Here is a 27669-nt window from a genome sequence, read left to right on the forward strand (position 1 = left end):
GCACATATGAAGCTAAGGACATGATGTCCTAAAGTTTAACAACATAATTTGCAAATACAAGTTAAGGACATTATGTCCTTAACATTGACATTGCACACATGAAGTTAAGGACATCAAGTCCTTAACATTTACACTGCACATACGAAGTTAAGGACATTGTGTCCTTAACATTTACATTGCACACATGAAGTTAAGGACACTATGTCCTTAACATTTACGCTGCACGTATGAAGTTAAGGACATGATGCCCTAAAGTTCAACAACAGAAGTTGCAAATACAAGTTAAGGACATTGTGTCCTTAACATTTACATGGCACATATGAAGTTAAGGACATCACGTCCTTAACATTTATACTACACATATGAAGTTAAGGACATGATGTCCTAAAGTTTAACAGCAGAAGGTGCAAATACATGACACTTTGTCCTTAATATTTACACAACACTCATGAAGTTAAGGACACTATGTCCTTAATATTTACACAGCACCCTTTGACACCACGTCATTAACATTTACAATGCACATATGAAGTTGAGGACATGATGTCCTAAAGTTTAACATCAGAAGGTGCAAATACAGGACACTTTGTCCTTAATATATACACAACACTCATGAAGTTAATGACACTATGTCCTTAATATTTACATAGCACCCATGTCTAGCACAAGGGTATTTTTGTCTGGATGGGTAAAAATTTATTAAGCACTTGCTAAAGAGTAAATACATTTAAAATAGTGGCTAAAAAGTAAAGATATCTCTAATTAGTAATTATTTGTGCACTTCCCCCACTAACGAGTTCATCATCCTCCTTTCTTCTCTGTTGTCGCGTTTAGCCACCAATTAACTAACCTAACATGTAAAGCTAAAAATTGCAAAATTAACTTAGTTAATGATTTATCTAACAACTAGGTTAGTTAAAGTGTAAATTAACAATCTAAGATAATTAGTTAAACTTAAAAATGTTAAAAAATAAAAAAGATTAAAGCATTTTTGATTTTTTGAATTTTCTAGAAATGCAACTAACATATGATTAAAATCTTGAATTATAAAGAGTAAAACATAAAATATTTTTTTTGTCATTTTTATGATTTAGAATGTCACTAAATATGCTAAAAATTCAAATAAATGCCAAACAGATAAAAATGAAAAATAAAGAAAAATTCTTAAAATTCCATAAAGTCAATTAAAATTATTTTAGAGTATTTTTAGGAGTAATTTAGTCGTGGGGCAAAAATTATGTGCTCACAATGCATCCAAACTTCTGAAAATGATGTATTAATCATTTTTGTTATACTTAATTAGTTGTTAATAATTAACTGTATTATGAGAATCCTTACATTAATTTGATATTGTGTGTTGCTTCCACGAGACTCACTATTAGCTGTTTTTGCTTTGGCCCGTGTTAGAGATATTATTCATTTATTTTTTAGCGTATTAAATTCTCTTCATTTAATTTTCATGTTATTTCAAGTTAATATTTACAACATACATATCTTCGCACGTATGATAATGTTACCTAACAAAAGAAATTATTAATGTGCTTTATACTGCAGGTATAATTGCATAGTCTCTGCGGTTGAATTAACATTGTTAGTGTGTACTATTTATAACTTAGTACTCTAATTTGTTTTATACAGTGTACTTGATAACGAGTAGAAAAGGAAGGTAGTTATTTGTTTTATAAATAAATAATTATTTTCTATGTGATGGAATTTTGGATTGATTAATTCCTAAATAATAATTTCTTAAAGTGATTACGTGGTGTCATTTTCATCTTTAGAAGTTGAGATTGGGCTTGACCGTGGCACTATTAGGCCTTTTGTTAATATTGGATTGGGCTGGTTAGGTCCTTCCTTGCCCATTTGACACGTTTGGCCGTACTCGAGAAAGGCGCACTCATCATCTTGGCATGAGATGATGTTTAAATATAAATAAGAAAAGAGTACTTTTATAATTTTCCAGAAGAAAAACGATGTATTTTTATAAGTTTCCCAGAAAAAATGGATGTGGAGCTTTTAACAGTGTTAGTGTTCATTTTTATTTGTACTCCTTCCACAAGCAATACTTGTCTAAGTTTTATTTTGACATATATTATACGATGAAAATATATATTACATTCGTTTCAGTTTATATGAATCTATTTTTTTTTTGTCCGTTCAAAAAAGAATGACTCATTTATAATTTTAAAAATAATTTAGCTTAAACTTACAATTCTACCTTTAATGAGAAGCTTTTATAACCACACAAATACTCTGGGTCCCTTTTTGGATTGTTTAGGACCACAAATTCCAAAAGTTTTTATTTTTTTCTTAAACTTCGTGCACAGTCAAATAAGTTCACATAAATTAGAACGCATGGAGTATTATATATTCGCATATTATTTTTAATTTAAGAGATTAAATAGATAGACTTCTTTTACCTTTGTGAGACTATTAACTTGAGTATGTGTACCAAAAAATAATTCCTAACTCCTATTCATCTTTTGACTTTCTTTTCCAAGTTAGGGTTGGTAAGTTTCAGTATCAAACCTTTCTTTTTGCCCTAAACAAACACAAAAGAGGGAAAAAAAAAAAAAGACAAAGAGGACTTTTACATTATTAGTGATTCAATAGGTTATATCTAATTAATTAGTACACCCTCTAACTCACTTTAAATGATTTTTTTTGTTATTTTTACACATAGTAAGTAATTCACCTTTTAGCATAAATTGATATCAAATTAACTATATTAATCTTAATTTATTTATTGAAAAGATAATAAGTACTCCGGACTTTGTACTCCCCCGAGACTTAATTTATTAATTCCTTTTTGATATCTAAAAAAAAATATTATGAATCACAAAAAAATATCAAAAAATTAATTAAAATAGACCGGAGGAAGTACTATATTTACTATGTTATCAAATTATTCTCCAGTAAGATTTTTGTGTCATAAATACTGCACACTACTTGTGGTAAGAAGTTAAATTCAACAAAGAACAGTACTTAAATTTTACTGCACCAGTAAGATTTTTGTGTGGAGAAAAGAAAAAATAAGTTCGAGAACACGCATGTCTCCCAAAGACCGGCAACTCAAGTTCTCCAACGTGAAACCTCAATAATATCTCATTGGGCCCCTTTTTATTTTTATTAATTAGCAAGTGTCCTACTTTCATTTTATAAAATTAAACAACTAGTACGTTTGATTTAATTACCACGCAATACCACTTTCTACTTTGGACAATAGAAATATGCTGCTTAAATAGTAAAATATTTATTTTTGTACTTTGCTCCTTAAGGTGGCATCCAATGATCCAAAGCTCCTTTACTTTATGTAATTAAATGGAAAAAAGACCATCTAATTAATTGAAATTAATGAAAGTTGTATTATTCTAAACTTTGTTCTGTCAACTTTGTAGATTCTCACAATTATAGAAGCTGACACAAGTGCACCGTACACGTGTATTATAAGGTACTAGAAAAAGCCAATTTATTACTTGTGATGAAATCAAGCCTAAGGTTCTTTTTCTGATTTCATTGATTTTATTTTAGAGTATTTTAGTGCAGTTTTGATTTCGAAGGTAGAGAAAGTGAGACATTGCATGTGCTGCCTTTCTCTTGTGTTCTAGACATCAAGTAGCACATGAATATTTTTTTTTCTTTCTTCCGAGATTCTAGAAACCAATCTGGTCAATTTTCTTATTTTGACGAATTTATCTTTTGCATATTAATAGTGTAAAATTTTTAATGGCCTTTAAAACATCATTGGACTATAAGAAATTGCAATAACATGTGTTTTCTATAATTAGTCAACTTTGATAATTTAAAAACTATATTAAATAACATCTAATCAATTCTATACTGTTGAGATTCACATATTATACGAGAATGTAAGTATTATTTTATTAAAAAAATTATAAGACTGTATCTACGGATAAATCTTTTACCGTGAGGATTCATATTGTAGATCTATTTAAGATTGAGGCATAATAATCATTATTATTAATGTACAATATATATAAGTATTTCATATATTATAGTAGTTTTTACATATTTCTATGGCTTAGTATTCTAATCCAAATGCGTTGATTATTTCGAAAAAGAAAATTTTACTGCTATAGCAAAATTTGTCCAATCAATATTTTTACATAATGGTGTGACTTTGGGTTTGCCGTAGAAACGTGGCAGGAAATTAAGGGAAATAGGTGTTGGCGTGGAACAAGGTGGTATTCTCCACTTGTTACTCTATCTCTGTAATGCCTGACCGTACTCTCATGGGCGGCGGCTAGGTCAGAGAATCGAAAGATTTCCTTACTATCTTATTAGCTCATGCTGCCTTCTCCTCTCTGTATTCTCTTGGACATCTGTGTCTATTTCGTTTTCTCTTTGACAAAGAAATATGTACTCTCAAACAGGCAAATCGTAATTACGATTTCTTTCCATTTTAAAAGATAAAAGCTGTAAAATTATTATATGACAACAAGCTGAAACGTGACAGTTCAAAATGGACGTCAAAAGAGTTGAAAGTTGAACAATTACAACCTGTACATACGGCTTTTTAGTTTTATAAGCAGGTGCGGATGTAGAGTTTGGTGATCGGGTATATCTGAATTCACTACTTTCGACGCAGAGTATAAATTTATGTATAAAAAATTATTAAAATTACAATAAATGGTAGGTCTGAACCCATAAATTTAAAAATATAATAGGTTCAATGATAAAAACCTTAAAAGTTGAATCCGTTGAATCTAAATCCCGAAACCGCCTCTATTTTAAAGTATTTGGTTTGGAAATGTTGTGTAAAATAAAACTGATCTTCTCGCTTATTCTTCGTGTTTTGTTAGTTATGACTAGTTTGGTATGAGAGATAAGGGATAAGAAATAATTATTCTTTGGGATTAAATTTGAAATGAGTTTATTCCATATTTGGTTGGGATAAAATCATGGTATAACTAATCTCGAGATTAATTATCTCGGGATTGTTGTATTTTTTTATCCCTATTGGGGGGGGGGAGGGGGGGAGATAACTTATCCCACGATAATTAATCATGAGATAACTTATTTTCCAACCAAACGACCCCTTACTGCTTTAATAAATCTTTTTGATGGAAACTAAGAGTCCACAAAACACTATAGAGAACGAGGTTCTCAATCTGTTCCCAAAATAAATAAGCGGAAAGTAAAATCAAACAGCATAGAGAATTAGATTCTCTACCTATTCCTACAGTAAATATGCAGTAAATAAAGAATACGCGATATTTACGTAGAAAACTCCTTGCTCAAATGATTGAAAATCATGACCTACCCTAGTAGGATTTCAACTCCACTAAACCAAACAAACTTCAGATTACAACCTATTGCAATCTACGGACTAAACTCTTAATCCCTCACCCCTTACAATAACTTTGTTGTAAGCCCTTTGCAATAACTCTATTACAAAGCAACAAAACTTGACTAAATCTAGTCAAGAAACCAAATCAAACAATGGTTTAAATTTGTCATACAAAGACACTTCTTGAAAGTAGTGTAGGATTACAAATGAAGAAAAAAATGACAAAGACTCAACAAAACCTAAGGACTTAAGTTATCTTCATTCTTTGGATCTCGTCCTTGAGGTTGTAGCAGCTTTGTCCTTGAGAGGGGTGGTGGCTAGTACTTGAGAGAATATGATTTTTGTATTTGCAAGTGTCAAGCGAAATCTCTTGCCTCATGTTGATAATATATGAGTGGGGTCACGAGAGTTGATGCAAGGGAGTGTCCCTTAGTCTAGCCTTAACAAGCTATAATTATGTTGCTACATTGCTGCCAGAAAATACAATGCAACACTTTTTAGAGATATAGAGTTGACTGCACGACGACAAGAGGAATTGATCCCTATGTGTTCTCTTTGTTGCTCCCTAATCTAATTTCATTGAGAATTGAACCAGATATCTGACAAGTTAGTTTGAACGCACAGGAACTAATTGTATCATGTTCCTTATCTGGTTCTCTCATGAATTTTGTCAGTTCATTAAAACAAAAGACGCATAACTTATCACTTTTCAAAAGCTTTTTCACACTTTTCTCTATTTGACACGATCTTAAGAAGGAATGATGACACTGTGAGATTGATGTGAAGGAAGCACCATAAACGATTGTTTTGCGTCTAAATTACAATAATAAACTCAGTATAAATTTATTGAAATACGCAAATTACTAACCATATAAACTTTTTGTTGGACAACTGACTTATTGTTTACCGACTACAGAATTAATGTTGACTATACCGTACATCAAACAATAATCACCTTGTAACATACTAAAAGGGCTTTGATATTATTAGCGCCAAAATCACTATTTAAAGACGTAGTCAAGTGACAATATGTCTGTATGGGTCAAAATTTGCCTAAGAGCACTTGACGCGAAGTAGTATTGCTAAAAGTAATTTGGCCGAGGTCGACTAGTAACTAGTGGGACCCATCGCCGAGCAGCCAATCATGGCCGAGATCAAGTATCAGAAGGAGCAGTAACTGCTAGTTTAGTAACAGAACCTTTAAGAGAATATTCTGTTGGATATTCTTTATACTTATACTTTTAGGATTAATTGGTGGCATGTCCCTATAAAATAGAAAGAGAGATTCTCTGATAAGGGAATTGAGAAGAAGGCAGACTCTCTCTAGACAAATACAAGCACTACCTTTCAAAAGAGATTCGATTGTTGATTACGTTACACATTTTCCATCAGATCCGAGATAGACCCCGATATTCTGGTATTTGTCGTTCATTTACCATTGTCAGAAGGAGGAATCTCCCTATTTACTTGAGTGCCATTTATTGTTATTGAATGATTGATATTTCTTTTCCGTTATTGGTATTAGAACATTAAATGCACATCGCATTTAACTCTTTATCAACGATGTTCAAACATTATACACATAGATCGATTATAGATATGAAGTTATTATTATTAACTAAGCTCAACCCCTCATCACATTAATTAATTAGTTTAACCAAAGGTTTATAATTAGTCGATTATATTTTTTGGTCAAACAATTTGGCGCCGTTTGTGGGGATTTCCTAGTTAAAATTTTAGTTTCTTCTAGATCTATAACTATAAAAAAAGAGAGGAGCAAAATCCCCTACTTTCTTGTACACACAAACCTAACATGACAGGTAACGAAGCAGAAAGGATGAAGGCAGTGGCCAATCTCACTACCAACCTCTTAAACACCATCAATGAGGTTTTCGAAATGGAGGGTGAAGAAGTAACGCCAAATGCCTCTCCCAGGCGAAATGGCTCACCCCTTCCTCGTGGTAGTATCACAACATCCCATGGTAAGGGAGCTTCCACTTCCACAACGGAGGAGGCGCCACCGGTAGTGAATAAACTGCTCGAGGCTTGGCTGACAAATATGTTGACCAACATCCTCGACAAGCCCACCCCAAAGGCGGTCAGAGAAAATACAAGAACTTGCGTTGCACCAATAACGGTCAAGCAGCACGTCCCTCCCCCATAACATGTATCACTTATAATGTTAATAATGCAGATGACGACACCCTCACAACCATTACGAGGAAGATGGAAGAAATGGAAAATAAAAACAGTATGCTTCGAGACCAAATGAAAGAGCATCAAGAAAGGGTAGACAAAATAACGGGCGTACTGAAACTCTTACCAAAAAGAGATGCCGGTCTGAACAACCATACAGTGATGAAGCCGCCTAACAAGCCATACCCAAAACCTTCAAAATGCCATTGTACCTAAAAATATACGACGGTACAACTGATCCTGAGGAACATTTGACTCACTATGTCACCGCAGTAAAAGACAACGTCCTCGCCAAAGAACAAGTATCCTCCGTCCTGTTGATAAAGTTTGGCGAAACCCTCGCCGGAGGCGCACTAACTTAGTATTCACAATTGCCCGCGCGCTCCATTGAAAAATTCGAAGGGATGGCCGACAAGTTCATGACAGCCCATGCCGGAGCTAAAAAGGCAGATGCAAGAGTGAATGATATATTTGCCATCAAACAATCACCTAAAGAAGGACTAAGGGACATCCTCGCTCGATTCAACCGTGTAAGGATGTCCTTACCAAATGTATCAGAAGGCATGGCTGTAGCAACTTTCCAAAATGGGTTAAACAGAAGCGGTTCGAGGGCGACCAAGAAGTTGCTGAGTCGGCTCATGAAATATCCCCAACCACTTGGGATGAAATATGCAATGCATATTGCGCCAAAGTCCGTGTTGACGAAGACGACTTAAATGGACCAACCCAACGGTTGATCTCAGTGCAGGCCGGGTCCAGAAAAGATCGAAGAAACGACACCATAAGGGATCTAGTAGTTCCACGACCCAACCGCGAAAAGGATCAGCCAAATATCAGAGGCGCCATCATGCCGCCTTCCCGTCACGAAGAAGGCCCGTATAGACATAGGACAGGGACTCACTGAAGCGAGAGAGGTATGCCCCCTTTACTATCTGCTCACAATGTTTGTGTATTACCTTCAGAAATAGTCTACGCATTGGAGATGCTCGGCCCAAAAGTGAAGTAGCCACAGAAGATGAGGTCCGACCCAAATTCCAGGAAGTCGAACGCCCTCTGCGAATTCCACTAGGAACGAGGTCATAGAACCGAGGATTGCACCGCCCTAAGGTAGGAGGTCGTGAACATACTTCACCAAGGGCACTTGAAAGAATTGCTGAGCGACTGAGGAAGGTCCAACTTCGCCCGAGGACGTGAATAGCACCAGGGGCCGCCAAAACCACCTTCACCAACCCGCACAATTCAAATGATCATCGGGGGTGGCGATGACACATCGATCAACAACGTAAAATTCACCACAACCAGCAAACTCAAACAGTCACTCATGAACGGTATGACGAACTCGAAGAATGTATCATCTTCTATAAGTCAGACAACCAAGGTTTGGTTTTCCCTTACTATGATGCTCTCGTTATCACGTTATGAATATTAGATACAGATGTGAAACACATTATGGTGGACGATGGGAGCAGAGCGTGCATTATCCACCCTCGAGTGCTTACACAGATGAAACTCGAGGATAAGATAGTGCCACGTTGCATCATGCTAACTGGTTTTAACAATGTAGTTGAACGAACATCTGGGGAAATCACACTCCCCGTCCTGGCCGGCGGCATCACTCTAGAAACTACTTTCCATATCATGGATCAGGACACGGTGTATAACGCCATAATAGGTCGGCCTTGGATACACGCCATGAAAGACATCCCCTACAGCTTATACCGGGTCATCAAATTTCCTACCCCATGGGGAGTGTTCAGCATACAAGGCGAATAACGCACATACCGAGAATACTATCGCATCGCCCAAGACTTCACCTACACCCAACAAATAAAGGGCAAAGCAAAAGAGGCATAGCAATTAACAAGGTCGAGGTCGAATAATAATGAAAGAGCGGACGTCCTCAAAGACCCCGAAATAATATAGGCCACAGGATCAACCGTAGAAGGCCTCGACCCCGTCCAACTTGATGAGATTGACCATAACAAAAAAGCCTATATCGGCTGCAAGCTGCAAGAACCAGGTAAATTCCATCATTTCTCAATTAATAACATAGACTTGTTTGCTTTTTCCTATGCAGACATGCCACGCATTCCAAAAGAGGTCGTGACGCACAAGTTGAACGTCGATCAATTCTACCCCCCGATAAGGCAAGTTAGGCAAAAATTCAACTCCGTAATAACCGATGCAGTTCGTGAGGAGGTTGAAAAATTGCTTAAATACGGCTCCATCAGATAATCAAAATACCCCCAGTGGGTCCCCAACGTAGTCATAGTAAAAAAGAAAAATGGTAAATGGCGGATGTGCGTAGACTTCACAGATTTGAACAAGGCATGTCCGAAGGACTCATCCCGCTACCCCATATCGACCACTCATCGACGCAACAGCCGGGCATGAATTGCTGAGCTTCTTAGATGCATACTCGGGCTATAACCAGATCCTCATGGAAGAGGAGGACCAACAGAAGACCACTTTCATCACCCACCAAGGAACGTATTGCTACAGGGTGATGCCTTTCGGACTGAAAAATGCTGGGGCGACATACCAAAGGTTGGTAACAAGAATGTTCAAGGACCAGCTCGGCAAGAGTATGGAGGTCTACATAGACGATATGTTGGTCAAGTCCAAAAGGAAAGAAGATCACATCGACCACCTGAAAGAGGCCTCGACATACTCAGGCGATATGGGATGAAACTGAACCCTGAGAAGTGTGCGTTCGGCGTAACCTCAGGAAAGTTCCTGGGCTTTTTGGTATCATAAAGAGGCATCAAAGTCAATCTCGACCAAATCAAAGCAATAGAGGGAATACCATAACACTTGCCCAGCAAAATATAGGTTCAGAAGCTGACCGGTCGCATCGTCGTCTTGTCGAGATTCATCTCACGGTCATCTGATAGATGTCATAAGTTTTTCGGCGTGCTCAAGAAGGACAATGGCCTCCTATGGATATCTGAGTGCGTTCAAGCCCTGAAGGAGTTAAAAGCCTATCTATTACCGTCGTCGTTGCTTGCCAAAGCAGAACCTGGGGAACGTCTACTCGTCTACCTCGTTGTATCCGAAGTAGCAGTGAGTGCAGTCCTGGTCCGAAAAAATAAAGGTACGCAATCTCCCATCTATTTCATTAGCAAAACCCTAATCGACGCTGAGGCGAGATACCCCCACCTCAAAAAATTGGCCTTGGCCTTGGTCATAGCTTCACGAAAGCTTGGACCTTACTTTCAATGCCATCCTATATCGGTAGTCACAACTTTCCCCTTGAGAATTATCTTGCATAAGCCCGAGCTATCAGGGAAGATTAGCTAAGTGGGACAAAGAATTAAGTGAGCATGATATTACATACCAACAACAGACGACGATAAAATCACTAGTCATCGCCGACTTTGTCACCGAATTCAACGCAAAAATAATGCCTAAATTCGAAGAAGAAGCCGCCAACACCTCTCCGCAAGCACAAGATCTAAGGATTTTGTACACCGACGACGCTTCCAACGCATCAGGGTCCGGACAGGCGAAGTAATTCGTGCTCGAAGTCCCGACAGGCGAAGTAATTCGCCAGTCCATAAAATGCTCAGACATGACTAACAACCAGTACGAAATCCGCAAGATATAGCCCGAGTTTAACGAATATCAGCTCGACAAAATCCATCGGGTGCAAAACACCGACGCCGATGGCCTCGCCAAATTAGTGGCAACCACTAAAACCATAACCGGAGAAGGGAATATGGTCACCCTCATCCACTCATCGATAAATCAAGGTATGGGCTATAAATCTAACTTGGGACTGGCGCAACCGTATTATTACATACTTACAGAATGACATACTCCCAGATGATAAAAAAGATGCCAAGAAACTTCGGATGCAATCAGCCAGGTACAACAGCATCCAGAATGATCTGTACAAGAGAACGTACGGCGGCCCCCTAGCAAAATGCTTGGGCCCGAATCAAACTCAGCGTGTCCTAGAAGAAGTCCACGAAGGCCACTACGGGGCTTATTCCGGCAACCGAGCTCTGGTCATATGCCTCATACGAGCAGGATAATACTGGCTTACTATGAAAAAAGAGGTCGCGAACTTCATAAAAAGATGCGAGCAATGCCAAAAATACGCTACAATGATCCACCAAGCAGGCGAGCAACTCCAATCGGTCACTTCCCCTTGGCGTTTCATCAAATGGGGAATGGACATCATCGTCCCACTCCCTATAGGACGAGGTAACGAACGTTTCCTTTTGGTTTTAACTGACTATTTTTCTAAATGGGTAGAAACAGGGGCATTCGCTCAGATACGCAAGCAGGAAGTGATCGCATTCATATGGAAGAACATTGTGTGCCGTTTCGGCCTCCCCAAAGAGATCAACTACGATAAGGGACCCCAATTCACTGGAAAAAAGGTCGCCGAAGTTTTTGAAATGTAGCATATCAAAAGAATACTCTCCACCACATACCATCCCGCGGGCAATGGGCAAGCAGAGTCCTCCAATAAATCAATACTGAACATCATTAAGAAAAAGCTCGAGGACGCCAAGGGACTTTGGCCAGAACTACTGCCAGAAGTGTTATGGGCCTACCGCACAACGCCAAAGACGAGCACAGGAGAAACGCCCTACTAGTTAGTCTATGGGACTGACGCAGTTATACCAGTCAAAGTCGGAGAGCCCAGTTTGAGATACTCCCATGAGAGCAGGCCAAGGAATGACGAAAGTAGAAGACAAGACCTCGACGAAGTCGGAGAACGGAGAGACATGGCCTACATAAGAATGATCTCCCAAAAGCAATAAGCAGAACGCTACTACAACAAAAAGCCCAAGACCAGACTACTCAAAGTCGGAGATTACATGCTCAAGGCCAAAACACAAGCCATCAAAGTCCCGTGGGAGGGCAAACTAGGAACAAATTGGAACGGCCCATATAAAATCACAGCAACAGCAAGCAAAGGGTCATTTCAACTAGAAACAATGGAAGGAAAACAGCTACTAAACAACTGGAACGTCGCCCGCCTCAAGTACTTCAATTTTTAAGAACAAGCGTTCTCCAAGTCGTACTCTTTTTACCTCACTTGAGTTTTGTCCCAATTGGGTTTTCTTAAACAGTTTTTTAACGAGGCGATGAGGGGGACACTTCAAGTTGAAGTACGGATAAGAAAAAAGCATAATTCATTGCTCAACCTCTCAACATATCTCCAGGTTGCCCAATGAAGGGACTAGATAGACCGGGACTGGAATGCCAACCTGAACAATATGTAAATTTCTCCAAGGATTGAGCAAAACACAAATGTACGCTCGCCAGAACATTACCTCATCATCTACCCGGCCCACAGCCGCAATCGAATTTAAAAACACTCGATCCCGTTCGAATTAATAAACATTCGACCTCGTTTGAATTAAAAATTTGACCTCGTTCGAATTAAAAAAACATTTGACCTCGTTCGAATTAAAAAACATTCGACCTCGTTCGAATTAAAAGATATTCGACATCGTTCGAATTGAAAATCATTCGACCTCGTTCGAATTAATAAAAATTAGACCTCGCTCGAATTAATAAACATTCAACCTCATTTGAATTAAAAAACATTCGACCTTGTTCGAATTAAAAGTTATTCGATCTCGCTCGAATTAATAAACATTCGACCTCATTCGAACTAAAAAACATTCGACCTCGTTCGAATTAAAAGATATTCGATCTCGATCGAATAAACATTCGACCTCGTTCGAATTAAAAAACATTCGACCTCGTTCGAATTAAAAACATTCGACCTCTTTCGAATTAATAAAAATTCGACCTCGTTCGAATTAGTAAACATTCGACCGCGTTCGAATTAAAAAAACATTCGACCTCATTCGAATTAAAAAAATATTAGACCTCGTTCGAATTAAAAAATAATTCGACCTCGTTTGAATTAAAAAATATTCGACCTCGTTCGAATTAAAAAATATTCGACCTCGTTCGAATTAGAAGATAGTCGACCTCGTTCAAATTAAAAGATATTCGACCTCGCTTAAACAAACATTCAACCTCGCTCGAACAAACATTCGACCTCGCTCGAATTAAAAAAATATTCGACCTCGTTCGAATTAAAAAACAATCGACCTCGTTTGAATTAAAAAACATTCGACCTCGTTCGAGTTAAAAAAACATTCGACCTCGTTCGAGTTAAAAAATATTCGACCTCGTTCTAATTAAAAAAAAAATTACCTCGTTCGAATTAATAAAAAATTGACCTCGTTCGAATAAATAAAAATTCGACCTCGTTCGAATTAATAAACATTCGACCTCGTTCGAATTAATAAACATTCGACCTCGTTCGAATTAATAAGCATTCGACCTCGTTCGAATCAAAAGATATTCGACCTCGTTCGATTTAAAGATATTCGACTTCGTTCTAATTAAAAGACATTCGACCTCGTTCTAATTAAAAGATATTCGACCTCGTTCGAATTAAAAGATATTCGACCACGTTTGAATTAATAAACATTCGACCTCGTTCGAATTAAAAGATATTCGACCTCGTTCGAATTAAAAAATATTCGACCTCGTTCGAATTAATAAACATTCGAACTCATTCAAAATTAAAGATATTCGACCTCGTTTGAATTTAAAGATATTCGGCCTCGTTCGAATTAAAAAACATTCGGCCTCGTTCGAATTAAAAGACATTCGACCTCGCTCTAATTAAAAATACTCGACCTCGTTCGAATAAAATAACACCAACCTCGCTCGAATTCACATTCGGCTTCGTTCAGGTCAACTGCGGCTTATGTTCTACTTTGCTAAAATTAATCCTATACGACCCTCGTCCCTCGTTGGGTTTAGGTTATGTTTGACCTCGCTTATACTAACTAAGTTACGTTTCAAATAAATATCCGGCTATGTTTGACTTCGTTCGACAACACTTATTGGCCCCAGGTCACGACTACCAAGGGCGGCATTTGAACTCGTTCAACGTACAAGCCGAGCTTCTACGGCTAAAAGCAACCAAACGACAAAATTAAGGAAAGTAGCCTACAAGACCAAGCAGAGAATAGATTCAGAAACGAACAGCGAAAATAGCATTTCATACTTCAAAAATATTATTTACAAGGGCTAAATGAAATTACTAACCAAAGGAATAACTACTCGCCACCCGACCCAGCAACGCCATCTCCACCATCGCCATCGGGGTACTCGTCCTCGTACTAGGCATCCCACTCAATCCCATCCAAATCTTTCTGGCCATCGCTGATCCCTGGTGTAGTAGGGTCATAGCCACAGGCGATCCGCGTTGCACGCGCCTTAGCACGAGCATCCTCAAAATCGACCTCAGGAACTCTCCCCGCCATCATCAAATCTCTGAATATGTCTAGTTAGGCCGCTGTGTGGATCCACTCCTCATATAAATCCTGCAAAACATCAGGATAAGCAGAAGTGTGGGAGGATGGTCGGGCCAACGATTGCGTCTTATCGGCCTCGAGAGCGACGATTTGGTCACTAAGATTCGAGAACTCATTTTCTAGCCCCCCAATTTGCTCGTCAAGCCGCTCTTCCCTGAGCCTAGCCGTCTCCAAGTCGTTTGCCCGCTCGGACCGGAGGACACTGATGGCATCCTCCAAAGCCTCCACTTTTACCAAAGCCGCCAACCGAGCCAACTCGACCCTCTCCAAGTCCGCCATCTTCTTGGCAACCTCGTCACTCAAAGCATCGGCCCTAACTGAACATTGCTCGAGTTCTTCCCGCAGAGATACCAATTGGGATTGAAGGTCCGCACATTCGGCCTCAACTCCCTTGCTCACTTCGAGCTCCTCTTCTTTATCCCTTAACGCCCCTTCGTGGACACTGCACTTACTGATAACTCTCACCAGCTTGTCATCTTTCTTCTTCACCTAGTCCCGGATAGCTTGGAAATTGCTACTCTCGCCGAACCACCTACAAATCTCATGATGTTTGTTGTGGTATTCACGGTACTACTTCTCCATATTATTGAAAATAGTTTTACGCCCTTCCTCTCGGAGAGCACTCTAAATCTCCAAGATAATGGCCTAAAAAAAAGAAAAGAAAAAAAGGAAGAAAATCAGCCTATCGAAAATAATGTGCAAGGCATAGAAACTAGAAAGGTCAGAAAATTTACCCTAAGGGAGAAGCCGACTATGATAGACGACAGGGTGGTATCATTAAACGACTCGAGGGTCTTGCCCTCTGTATTGGAGCAAAGGGGACCCAAGGAAGGGACCACGTCTTCAGTGTTCACCAACAGGTCGCGGTCCATGGGGACCATGATGGTAGAGTGGACCCTTCCAACCTCACTTCCACCCGAGTGAACCACTCATTCAGCATCTGCACCTCGTCAGGGTAAATATCAGAGCCGATTTCGTAGCCATCCTCGGAAATACCTTTGCCTCTCACCTCGGCCGACGAGGGAACATCAACCGGTACCTAGGATGAAGACTCACTCCTTAATATACTGTCACCGACCTCCACGGACAACCTTCCAACTTCAACCCCAATTTCAGGAAAGGGCGCACCTTCCACCACTCCCGTTGATAGCGGAACTCCAGATGACAGATTTGCATCACTTTTAGGTGCAGTAATGGTCGGCTCATAGTCGTCCCTTGTAGAGTCCACTGCTCGAACTGTACCGCCGCCAACATCCACTGATCTCCTTTTTCATGGATTCAAGTTTTCCCCGCTCGGCGACGACTCATCTACTAAATGCAGCACAAGAAAAGCCGATGTCCCAGATGCTGAGGCCGCCGATGGCTGAGCTGATCTCGCCAAAACCTGAGGTCGAACGGAGGCAGATGACCGGGCAGGCTTGGTCGCAGTTGCAGCTGGAACAAATTTCGTTGCGGCAGTCTCCTAGCGGAATGCAGGAGTAAGAGCTCTCGGGTTCCTCGGAGCTCCCCGTGCTGACAAGAAAGGAGAGAAAAAAGATAGGGATCAACCCCCGCAATGGTAAAAGGCGACCTAAAAGATGACCTATCAGAAAAATTCAACGACGAAGACATAAGAAAACTTACCGAGAAGCTTGGGCCCGAATTTATTGCGGAAGGCCGACCATTTGTGAATCCCCACTGTATGAGGAAGGACTCGGCTAACCCACTCATGAATATCATCGACCAAAGGAGGGGATCCAACCTCCACTGCATAAAAAGAGAAATTAAATACAATACAACCAAGGTTGAACAACACAAAGTGCAATAAGGAAAAAGGAAGGTGCTTACGAGCATAGTTCCAAATCTCAGGAAACCCATTTGCATTTCCTACCATGTCTTCAGTTCTAACGAAGAAGTAGTTGAGCCAAAACTAGCAGTTGGCCCTGTCGTCCATTTTTACCACAAGACACTTTCCGCCCCGATGGCGAAGATGTAACATCGTCTCCCTATGAAAATTGGGGGCGAAGAGATGCATCAAGTGACGGATGGTCACCTCGACCCCGGCCAACGCCGCAAACTTCGAAATCATGAGGATGAGCTTCTAACTATGGGGGGAGAGTTGAGCTGGGCACACCGGTAGTAGCGGCAAAAACTCTTCAGCCAGGGGAAAGATAGGAAAAGAATAACCTACATAGAAGGGGTATGCATAGAAGGCACATCACCCAAGTCGATGTATTTGCACCATGTCGTGCCCCGGAGGGGTGAGGTATATGTGGGCGGGAATTTTGAATTTAGCCCTAAACTCAGTAATGGTCGCCTCTGTCATCAATGACTCCGATATTTTGGGGTCATCTTCGGGCAACTTTGAGAAGTCAGACCTAGCCTTCTCCTTACGGGGAATTACTTCCTCCACCGTAGGAAAGCTGTCATCGTCAGCAACTATGGCCACCCCATCATCGTGGGGGGCATGCAAACCGCTAAGGGGACATGATCAGGTACTCCCCCCTAATTGATTACATTAACCATTTTGCCCATTTTTATACGGAGAAGATGCAAGCACAAAGGAGATATAAATGACAAAAGTCATCAGAACCGGTGAAAACAGGAATGCAAGAATGAAGGTAACAAAAGCAAGAACAATGAGAGAAGGAAGGAAGAGATGAAGATTCAGTGTTTGAAAAGCACAAAGGATTAATCAAAAGGTCTTGTGTCCCTATTTATAGAAACTTGGACACCACAATCGAGAATACAAACCATCGATGCCCAGTGCGGATGTCGAAACGGCAAAGGCACGAGAAACGACGTAATACATCGAGAAAATGCATAATAATAATGCGTGGTGTCGTGATGTTATTCTGAATCGACATAATGGTAAGTTATGATTCACGAGGCGCCACGTTATCATCTCGCCAAGAGCGTTACTATTCGACCTGTTCGCCTAAAATCTCTCATTTATGACTAGCGAAGTTCGCTCATTGAGGTCGTCCGAGAGACGACCTCGATAAGCGGAGGGACTAATTGTATGGGTCAAAATTCGCCTAAGAGCACTCGACGCGAAGTGGTGTTGCTAAAAGTAATTTGGCCGAGGTCGACTGGTAACTAATGGGACCCATCGCCGAGCAGCCAATCATGGCCGAGGTCAAGTATGAGAAAGAGCATTAACGTCTAGTTTAGTAAAAGAACCTTTAAGAGAATATTCCGTTGGATATTCTTTATACTTGTACTTTTAGGGTTAATTGGGGGCATGTCCCTATAAATAGAAAGAGAGATTCCCTGACAAGGGCATTGGGAAAAAGGCTAACTCTCTCTAGACAAATACAAGCACTACCTTTCAAAAGAGATTTGATTGTTGATTACATTACATCTTTTTCATCATATCCGAGATAGACCCCGATATTTCTGGTATTTGCCGTTAATTCACCATTGTAAGAAGGAAGAATCATCTACCTTATTCAAATATCGGGTGAATCATTATCCCTATTTACTTGAGTGTCATTTATTGTTATTGAATGATTGACGTTTCTTTTCCATTATTGGTATTGGAACATTAAATGCACATCACATTTAACTCATTTTCAACGTTGTTCAAACATTATACATATAGATCAATTATAGATCCGAAGTTATTATTATTAACTAGGCTTAATCCCTCATCACATTAATTAATTAGTTTAACCAAAGGTTTATAATTAGACGATTATATTTTTTAGTCAAACAATGTCCATTTTTTAAAAATTTAGAAAACAATAATAGTATTTTATTCTACATTTAGTATGTAGTATGTTTGATTATTACAGTTTATTAATTTAGAGATTTTATTCTAATTTGCTAGAGCAAACCGCCTCTAAAAGTTCCCCATTTTTTTTTAACCACGAAGGCAACAAGACGAATTTGAAGGCACAAATGAACTTTTACGGATTGTTTGGTAAGATGTATTTGAAAAAATAATGTATGCATTAACTTTTGATATTATTAATTTTTTGTTTGGTACATCTTTTAATTTATGTATTACTAATGTAATTATTAGTTATGCAACCTATTTAGTATTATTTTATGTATAACTAATACATAGCAAATTATGGTATTAGAAATATCAAGGCTATTAATGCATGCATTAGCATGATTAAAGATGAAATTATTCTTAAAGTCCCTTGAAGCTAAAGAATATGGAGAGCATGTTTGTGAACAACTAATTTTCTTAAAAATTATGTAATGTATTTTAATTATAAATACAACACACTAAATAGTGGTTAAGAAATAATTTCTATATAACTAATGCTTGCAATATTAATCCCTGCATTACTAATCCTTGTATTACTAATATACCTTATTTCGCACTATTTTTATACATCCGCAAACCAAACGACCCCTTAAACTTGTTTTGACGGTTTATGAAAGTAGAGGCAATAGTTTAAGTGGGTGTTTGGACATAAAAATTATAAAATTTTAAAATAAGGGGAAAATTTTTTTCAAGTGAAAATGGTATTTGAAATTTAAGTTGTGTTTGGATATGAATATAATTTTTGGTTCTTTTTAAAATTGTATGAGTGATTTAAGTGAATTTTAAAAAATAGTATTTTGTGTTATGAATATATTATATTATGGATGTTCATTTAGTACTCCGTTGTAAATAAGCTTCCTGAAGAAGTTTATACATATGAGACTCCGCCATAAATTTATTTATCTATTTAGTACTCTATTGGAAATAAGCCTCTTGAAGAAGCTTATCCTTTCGGTACTCCGTTATGGATAAATATTACCCATGATAGAAGATTATCTATATCTGGCTCAACAGTTTAGAGCAGCAGCTTACAAGCAGCTTACACAGCAGCTTACAAGCAGCTTGCAGTAGCAGCTTACACAACAACTTCCTTTCTTCTATAAATAGAGGAGAATTCAGTTCATTATGTACAGAAGTTTGAAGTTTGAATAATATATCAGTTTCTCTCTATACTTGTCTTTACTTTACAGTCTTTATTTTATAACATGTTATCAGCACGAGACTCTGCCATCTCGAGAAAATACTTTGAAAGTATCAGAGGTACGAACTTTCTTTTTCTAAATAATGTCAAATCTTTCTAAACTTGAGTTTGTAGCCCTGGATATATCGGGCAAAAGCTACATGTCTTGGGTGCTTGATGCCGAAATTCATCTTGATGCGATGGGTCTCGCAGACACCATCAAAGATAAAAATCAGGTATCAAACCAAGACCGTGCCAAAGCAATGATATTCCTACGCCATCACCTTGATGAGGGCCTGAAAATGAAATATCTTACTGTTAAAGATCCAGTCATACTATGGAGTAATTTGAAAGATAGATATGACCACCTGAAGATGGTCGTTCTTCCACAGGCACGTTATGATTGGACTCATCTAAGGCTACAAGATTTTAAATCTATCAGTGAGTATAATTCTGCTATGTTCAGAATTATTTCCCAATTAAAACTATGTGGTGATAATATTACTGATCATGATATGTTGGAGAAAACTTTCACCACTTTTCATGCCTCGAATATGCTCATGCAGCAGCAATATCGAGATATGGGATTCAAAAAGTATTCTGAACTTATCTCACATCTTCTTGTAGCCGAGCAACATAATGGGCTATTAATGAAAAACCATGAAAGCCGACCCACTGGTTCTTGTCCATTCCCTGAAGTAAATGAGACGAACTTCCACCAAGCTAAACGTGGAAGAGGACATGGCCCCAGTCGTGGTCATGGCTGTGGTCGGGGAGGAAACTCTAATCGTGGTAATAATAATGCACCAAAAAACTCTCCTCACCACCAGCAGTGGAAAAGGAAGGAACAAAAGCATGAAGCGGTGCAAGCAGCAAAGCCAGAAAATGCATACTATAGATGTGGAGGAAATGGGCACTGATCACGTACATGCCGTACGCCAAAGCACCTGGTTGAGCTATATCAAGCTTCCCTGAAGAAGACAGAGAAAAATGATGAAGCAAATTTTATTTCTGAAGATAATTTAGACTTCATGCATTAGGATGTAGCTGATTACTTTGCACTCCCAGAAGGAAAAATAAGTCATGTGATCGGTAGTGAATCTGTAGAGATGTAAATATTTTAATTTTTGTTGTTTGTAGTAGATAGTATGGTTATGTAATTATTGTACATAAATAAAAGTTATGCTTTGATAATAATGTTTACTATCATATTTATTTTGTTTATGTCATTTTGAAGAATATGGATAATCCTCAAATTATGTTTGGATCAAAGACCAATCATGAAGATATTTGTGTAATTGATAGTGGAACAACTCATGCCATATTCAAAGATCAGAAATACTTTTCTTATTTGCATAAGGAAAAAGCAAATGTTTCTACAATTTCTGATAATATAAGTTTGATTGAAGGCTCCGGAAGAGTTATTGTATTTCTATCTAAAGGAACAAAACTTATTATAGACAATGCATTATTCTCCTCCAAGTCCCGAAGAAACTTGTTGAGTTTTATAGATATCCGCCGAAATGGGTATCATGTTGAGACAATAGATGAAATGAACGTGGAATATCTTTGTATTACAAAGAATATTTCTAGTCAGAAATACATTGTAGAAAAGTTACCAACTTTATCTTCTGGCTTATACTATTCAAAGAGTAGTAAAGTTGAAGCACACTCTATCGTAAACCAGAAGTTTACTGATTCAAATACTTTTGTGCTTTGGCATGGCCGTTTGGGCCATCCTGGTTCAATAATGATGAGATAAATTACTGAAAATTCGAGTGGGCATCCATTAAAGAACCTGAAGATTCTTACAAATAATGAATTTTCTTGTGATGCTTATTATCAAGAAAAAATGATCACTAGACCATCACCGATGAAGGTTGGCATTGAATCCCCTACCTTTTTAGAACGTATACATGGAGATATATGTGGACCTATTCACCCACCAAGTGGGTTGTTTAGATATTTTATGGTCCTAATAGATGCATCTTCAAGATGGTCTCATGTGTGCCTATTATCATCTCGCAACCTGGCGTTTGCAAAGTTATTAGCCCAAATAATTCGATTAAGGGCACAATTTCCAGATTATCCTATAAAGGCTATTCGCCTTGATAATGCTGGAGAATTCTCATCTCAAGCTTTTGATGATTACTGTCTATCAGTTTGAATAAAAGTTGAACATCCGGTAGCTTATGTTCATACTCAAAATGGCCTTGCAGAGTCATTTATTAAACGACTGCAATTGATAGCAAGACCACTACTTATGAAAACAAAATTGCCCACTACTGTTTGGGGGCATGCTATCTTGCACGCAGCATTACTTATCCGTCTCAGACCAATACATTATAATAAATATTCTCCGTCACAATTAGTTTTTGGTCATGAACCAAATATTGCCCATCTACGAATTTTTGGATATGCTGTATATGTGCCATTAGCACCACCACAGCGCAGTAAGATGGGCCCCCAAAGAAGGTTAAGAATATATATTGGGTTTGAATCACCCTCTATTATTCGCTATCTTGAACCATTGACGGAAGATTTATTTACTGCTCGATTTGCAGATTGTCGATTTGATGAAATATATTTTCCACAATTAGGGGGAGAGAAAAAGGAAATCAAAAGAGAAATTGTGTGGAAAGTTTCATCATTATCTCACTTTGATCCATGTACCCATATATATATAATGAGGAGGTCCAGAAGATCATCCATTTATAGAATATAGCAAATCAAATGCCAGACGCATTTACTGATTTGAAAAGGATAACTAAGTCACATATCCCTGCAGAGAATGTGCCTATCCGAATTGATGTCCCAGCAGGACCATCTATTAGCACGAGAGCTAGTGAACCTAAAGCACGCATGAAGCGTGATAGGCCTATGGGTTCTAAGAATCGAAATCCTAGAAAAAGAAAATCGACAAATGATCAAAATGATATTATGAAGGGATCTCCTGAAGAGACCCAAGATCTGATTAGTTATGAGATTCCTGAAGAAATTAATAAACCCGAGACTCAAGTGAGCGAAGAACTTTTAATAAGTTCTACTGGTGATGGGATTAATTTAAATCGATCTGAAATAGTGGTGGATAATATTTTTGCATATAATATTGCACTTAACATTATGCAAGATAATGAGGATTTTGAACCTCGATCTGTCGAAGAATGTCAACAAAGATCTGATTGGCCAAAATGGCAAGGAGCAATTCAATCAGAATTGAACGCACTTGCTAAAAGAGAGGTATTTGGACCAGTAGTCCAAAAACCTGCTGGTATAAAACCAGTTGGTCATAAATGGATTTTTGTGCGAAAAAGGAATGAGCAAAATGAAGTTGAAAGATACAATGCTCGCCTTGTCGCACAAGGATTCTCACAACGACCTGGAGTCGATTATGAAGAAATAAATTCACCCGTTATGGATGCCATAACATTTCGATATCTCATCAGTTTAGCCTTACGTGAAAGGCTTAAAATACATATGATGGCTATGGTTACAGATTATCTGTACGGGTCACTTGATAATGAGATTTATATCAAAATCCCTGAAGGATTTAAAATGCCTGAAGCATATTCAAAATCTCGGGAAATGTACTCAATCAGATTACAAAGATCTTTGTACGGTTTAAAACAATCTGGGCGCATGTGGTATAATCGCCTCAGTGAATATTTGTTGAAAGAGGGTTACATAAATGATGTCATTTGTCCATGTATTTTTATAAAAGAAAATGGCATTAGAATTTGTTATACTTGCTGTTTATGTTGATGACATAAATCTTGTTGGAACTCCAGAAGAGCTCCAAAAGGCAATTGAATATCTTAAGAAAGAATTTGAGATGAAAGATCTTGGAAAGACAAAACTTTGTCTTGGACTGCAAATTGAATATTTAGCAAATGGGATCTTTATGCATCAATCTGCCTATACAGAAAGGGCCTTAAAACGCTTTTACATGGACAAAGCGCACCCATTTAGTACACCAATGGTTGTTCGATCACTTGAAGTGAATAAGGACCCGTTCCGACCTCCAGAAGAGGATGAGGAAATCCTGGGTCCTGAAACACCCTATCTCAGTGCAATTGGTGCACTTATGTATCTTGCTAATGCTACAAGGCCTGACATAACATTTTCTGTTAATTTACTAGTAAGATATAGCTCTTCTCCTACACGGAGACATTGGAACGGGATTAAGCATATATTGCGATATTTAAAGGGAACTCTTGATATGGGTTTGTTTTATGCTAACAAAGATAGTGCAGATCTTGTTGGTTATACAGATGCATGCTATTTATCCGATCCCCATAAAGCTAGATCTCAGACCGGGTACGTGTTTACATATGGAGGTACTATCATATCATGGCGCTCCACAAAATAATCTATTGTTGCTACTTCTTCAAATCATGCTGAAATAATAGCCATTCATGAAGCAAGTAGGGAATGCATATGGTTGAGATCAATAATTCATTTTATTCGAGAAAAATGTGATTTGGAATGTGAGAAAAGACCCACAATTTTATACGAAGACAATGCTGCATGCATAGCTCAATTGAAGGGAGGATTTATAAAAGGAGATAGAACGAAGCACATTTCACCAAAATTATTCTACACAAACGATCTTCAGAAAAATGGTGACATTGATGTGCAACAAATCCGTTCAAGTGACAATCCGGCAGATTTATTCACCAAATCTTTACCAACTTCAACTTTTGAGAAGATGGTATACAAGATTGGAATGCGGGGACTTAAATATTTGAAACAAGATTTTCATCAGGGGGAGTAAAATACGCGATATACTCTTTTTTCCTTATTAAAGTTTTTTCCCACAGGGTTTTCCTTATAAGGTTTTTAATGAGACAACTAGCAATGCGTATTACTAAATATGTGTACTTTTTTTCCTTCACTAGGATTTTTTTTTTTCACGGGGTTTTTTCTAGTAAGGTTTTAACGAGGCACATTATCTTCTAATGAACATCCAAGGGGGTGTGTTATGAATATATTATATTATGGATGTTCATTTAGTATTCCGTTGTAAATAAGCTTCCCGAAGAAGTTTATCCATATGAGACTCCGTCATAAATATATTTATCTATTTAGTACTCTATTAGAAATAAGCCTCTTGAAGAACCTTATCCTTTCGGTACTCCGTTATGGATAAATATTACCCATGATAGAAGATTATCTATATCTGGCACAACAGTTTAGAGCATCAGCTTACAAGCAGCTTACACAACAGCTTACACAGCAGCTTACAAGTAGCTTACACAGCAGCTTACAAGCAGCTTGCAATAGCAGCTTACACAACAGCTTCCTATCTTCTATAAATAGAGGAGAATTCAGTTTATTATGTACAGAAGTTTGAAGTTTGAATAATATATCAGTTTCTCTCTATACTTGTCTTTACTTTACAGTCTTTATTTTATAACATTTTGGAGTTTTTTAAATTTTTTGAAAATTTTCAAAACGTATTTTCAAGTGAAAATTAAAAATTTTATATACAAATGCTCATTGCGAAAAAAAAAAATTGAAAAAAAAAAAAGAAAAAAAATTCTTATGTCTAAACAGACTCTAAAAATCTCATTTATTTCTCATGTCTCCACAATGATGATGATCGACGGGTTTTGACAGGAAGAGTTAGGTCCCACAGCTAGCAAAATGGGCCCCATAGCTGATATTTTCTATGGTTGATTCCGGGGCCCACACAAAAGAATCTGGCGAAAAGTGTTAAAGCTACGGTGACGTTATCGAAAGGGGTTCGTTTTGAGTGACGCTTAAGTTAGTGGCCCTTTTTTTCTTTTGAAACAGAGGCCGTAGTGTAGTGTGGTGTGGTGTGGGTGCATGACTTCCACGTACGGATTCGTTTCCTCTTGTCTTTCCATATTCTCATTGGATGCACGTGAATCAAACGCTCCTCTTTTCTTTTCTTCTTTATTTATTTTCGAGGTGGGAATTTAATAATGGAGGAGTATTTTTCTGCGACACTGCGGAATTGACTTGTGTACGAAGTAAAGGAGTAAGGACCAGTGCAGTGGGCAGGAAATGTCACGTCTTAAGGCTAGACTAGAAGTTGTTGATCATTTATTAGGCATTTATTTATGCAATTGAGTTAACGTTTTTAGAAAAGAATTTAAGTTACAAGCATCACAATGTAAGGATTTACATGATGGTCACAAAATGTGTCGATTAAGGATTCAAATAATGATAGCAAGGGTTAGGTTGAGTAAATAGTTTTTACATGAAAGACCTAATATTGATTCCTTTTACGAGCAGTATCGGACTCTCCTAGTACGTGCGAACCTAAAGGGTAATTTTTCTTTAAAAAAAAAAGAATTTGAAAACTGAACATTTAAGATGGAACAAAACAGTGAAGTAGTACCTACCTTTTGATAATTTTTTGTTAAAAAGGTTTAGAAAACCGATCAGATTACTTTAAGCTTCCACTAAGTAGTTGAAACTTGAAAGCACATAAGCATAAAAAAAGACCGACGGCGGCAAGCAAGTAAAATTTTCAACCAAAGCAACTTAAAACAAAAATTTAAGCAAACTGTATCATACAATTGGCGTCCTCAAAGCACAACAAGAATGTTTCTTAGGATAAAACAATAATAACGTTTCATAATATTGAATACTTAATTTTTTTCCCCTAATTATCAGGGAAATGAAATAAAGAACAATTCCATGATAGATAGAACCAACAATATAACAAACAACGTTGCCTACACAAAAATTAGCTTTTGAAGTTGAATAATGTGAATTTTATTATCGAATATATGGACTGTGCCACCTTGAATGGCATGAGCTGTATAGGGTGAGACTCGTGTGTATAGTGATTTAGTCGAAAAGCTGGCTGGTACACCCGCAACTAGAAGGATTGAAAATTAATTAATTACAAAACTTATCTTCAAGCTAACAAAGAAATGGAAAAAAAACACTCAAACTAATTGCGCAAGGTCTTTTCACTTATGTTACAAATTGTAATATTTTTCCGTCGAATATTCGTGAAGTTTAATTAATTTAAATTTGCATAGAAAAATCACTTCTAATAGTCACAAATTCTTTCGGAGGAGTTGATCCTCACAGTAAGCTGGGAGTTACCATATTATAGACGAGAAATACCCAGAAAATATCTATCCTTCGTAGGGCATAGGTAGAGGAGTGTATAATGTAATAGACCTGACAACGAATATTAAGAGGGTGACGTGGTTTAAAATTGACGCGCAAATAATGGGAAGTGGAGTTGGCGCTTGGCCTTTTGTGGTATTAATTTTATTGTTAACGTTATAACTTTTTGAGCATTAGAAAGCCCAAGCATGTCACGTGCAGTTATGTTGGGAGTGTGCCACGGGTCTAACAGGACCCTACCTAAGTCCACTTCCAATCACTTTATTCTACTTCCTCTCTATTTTGAGTTTAGTGTTTTAACATATTAAAAAATATATATAATCAGCTTATTTAAACAATTACATAAAAATAATTAACAATTAATTTACTATTACAAATTAAACTCTACTATTAATTGAATTCTCTTTTTTCCGGACCTCTACTTCCTTTTTAGCCTGGCTAATAAAAGTAAACATAGCTAATTGTATGCCATAGTCTTTCATCTTGTATTGTATTTCTTTTAAAAATAATGATACTAAGCCTCCTATTTAAAATAATGATTCATCGTGAATTTGCAAAGTTTATAAGTCCTTACAATTTTTTTTTTTTAAAAAGATTGTAAGATGTGTTTTATTCAAACTATAAAACAAAAGCCACTTTTACTTTTCATGAAAATTTGACTTTTTATACACCGTCATCAATGGTAAAGAACTAAGAAGTCATCTGATTAGAAAACAAGTTATTACATAATTAATTATTATGAGAT

This window comes from Nicotiana tomentosiformis, chromosome 8, assembly GCF_000390325.3.
Source record: "Nicotiana tomentosiformis chromosome 8, ASM39032v3, whole genome shotgun sequence".
Taxonomy (NCBI): Eukaryota; Viridiplantae; Streptophyta; class Magnoliopsida; order Solanales; family Solanaceae; genus Nicotiana; species Nicotiana tomentosiformis.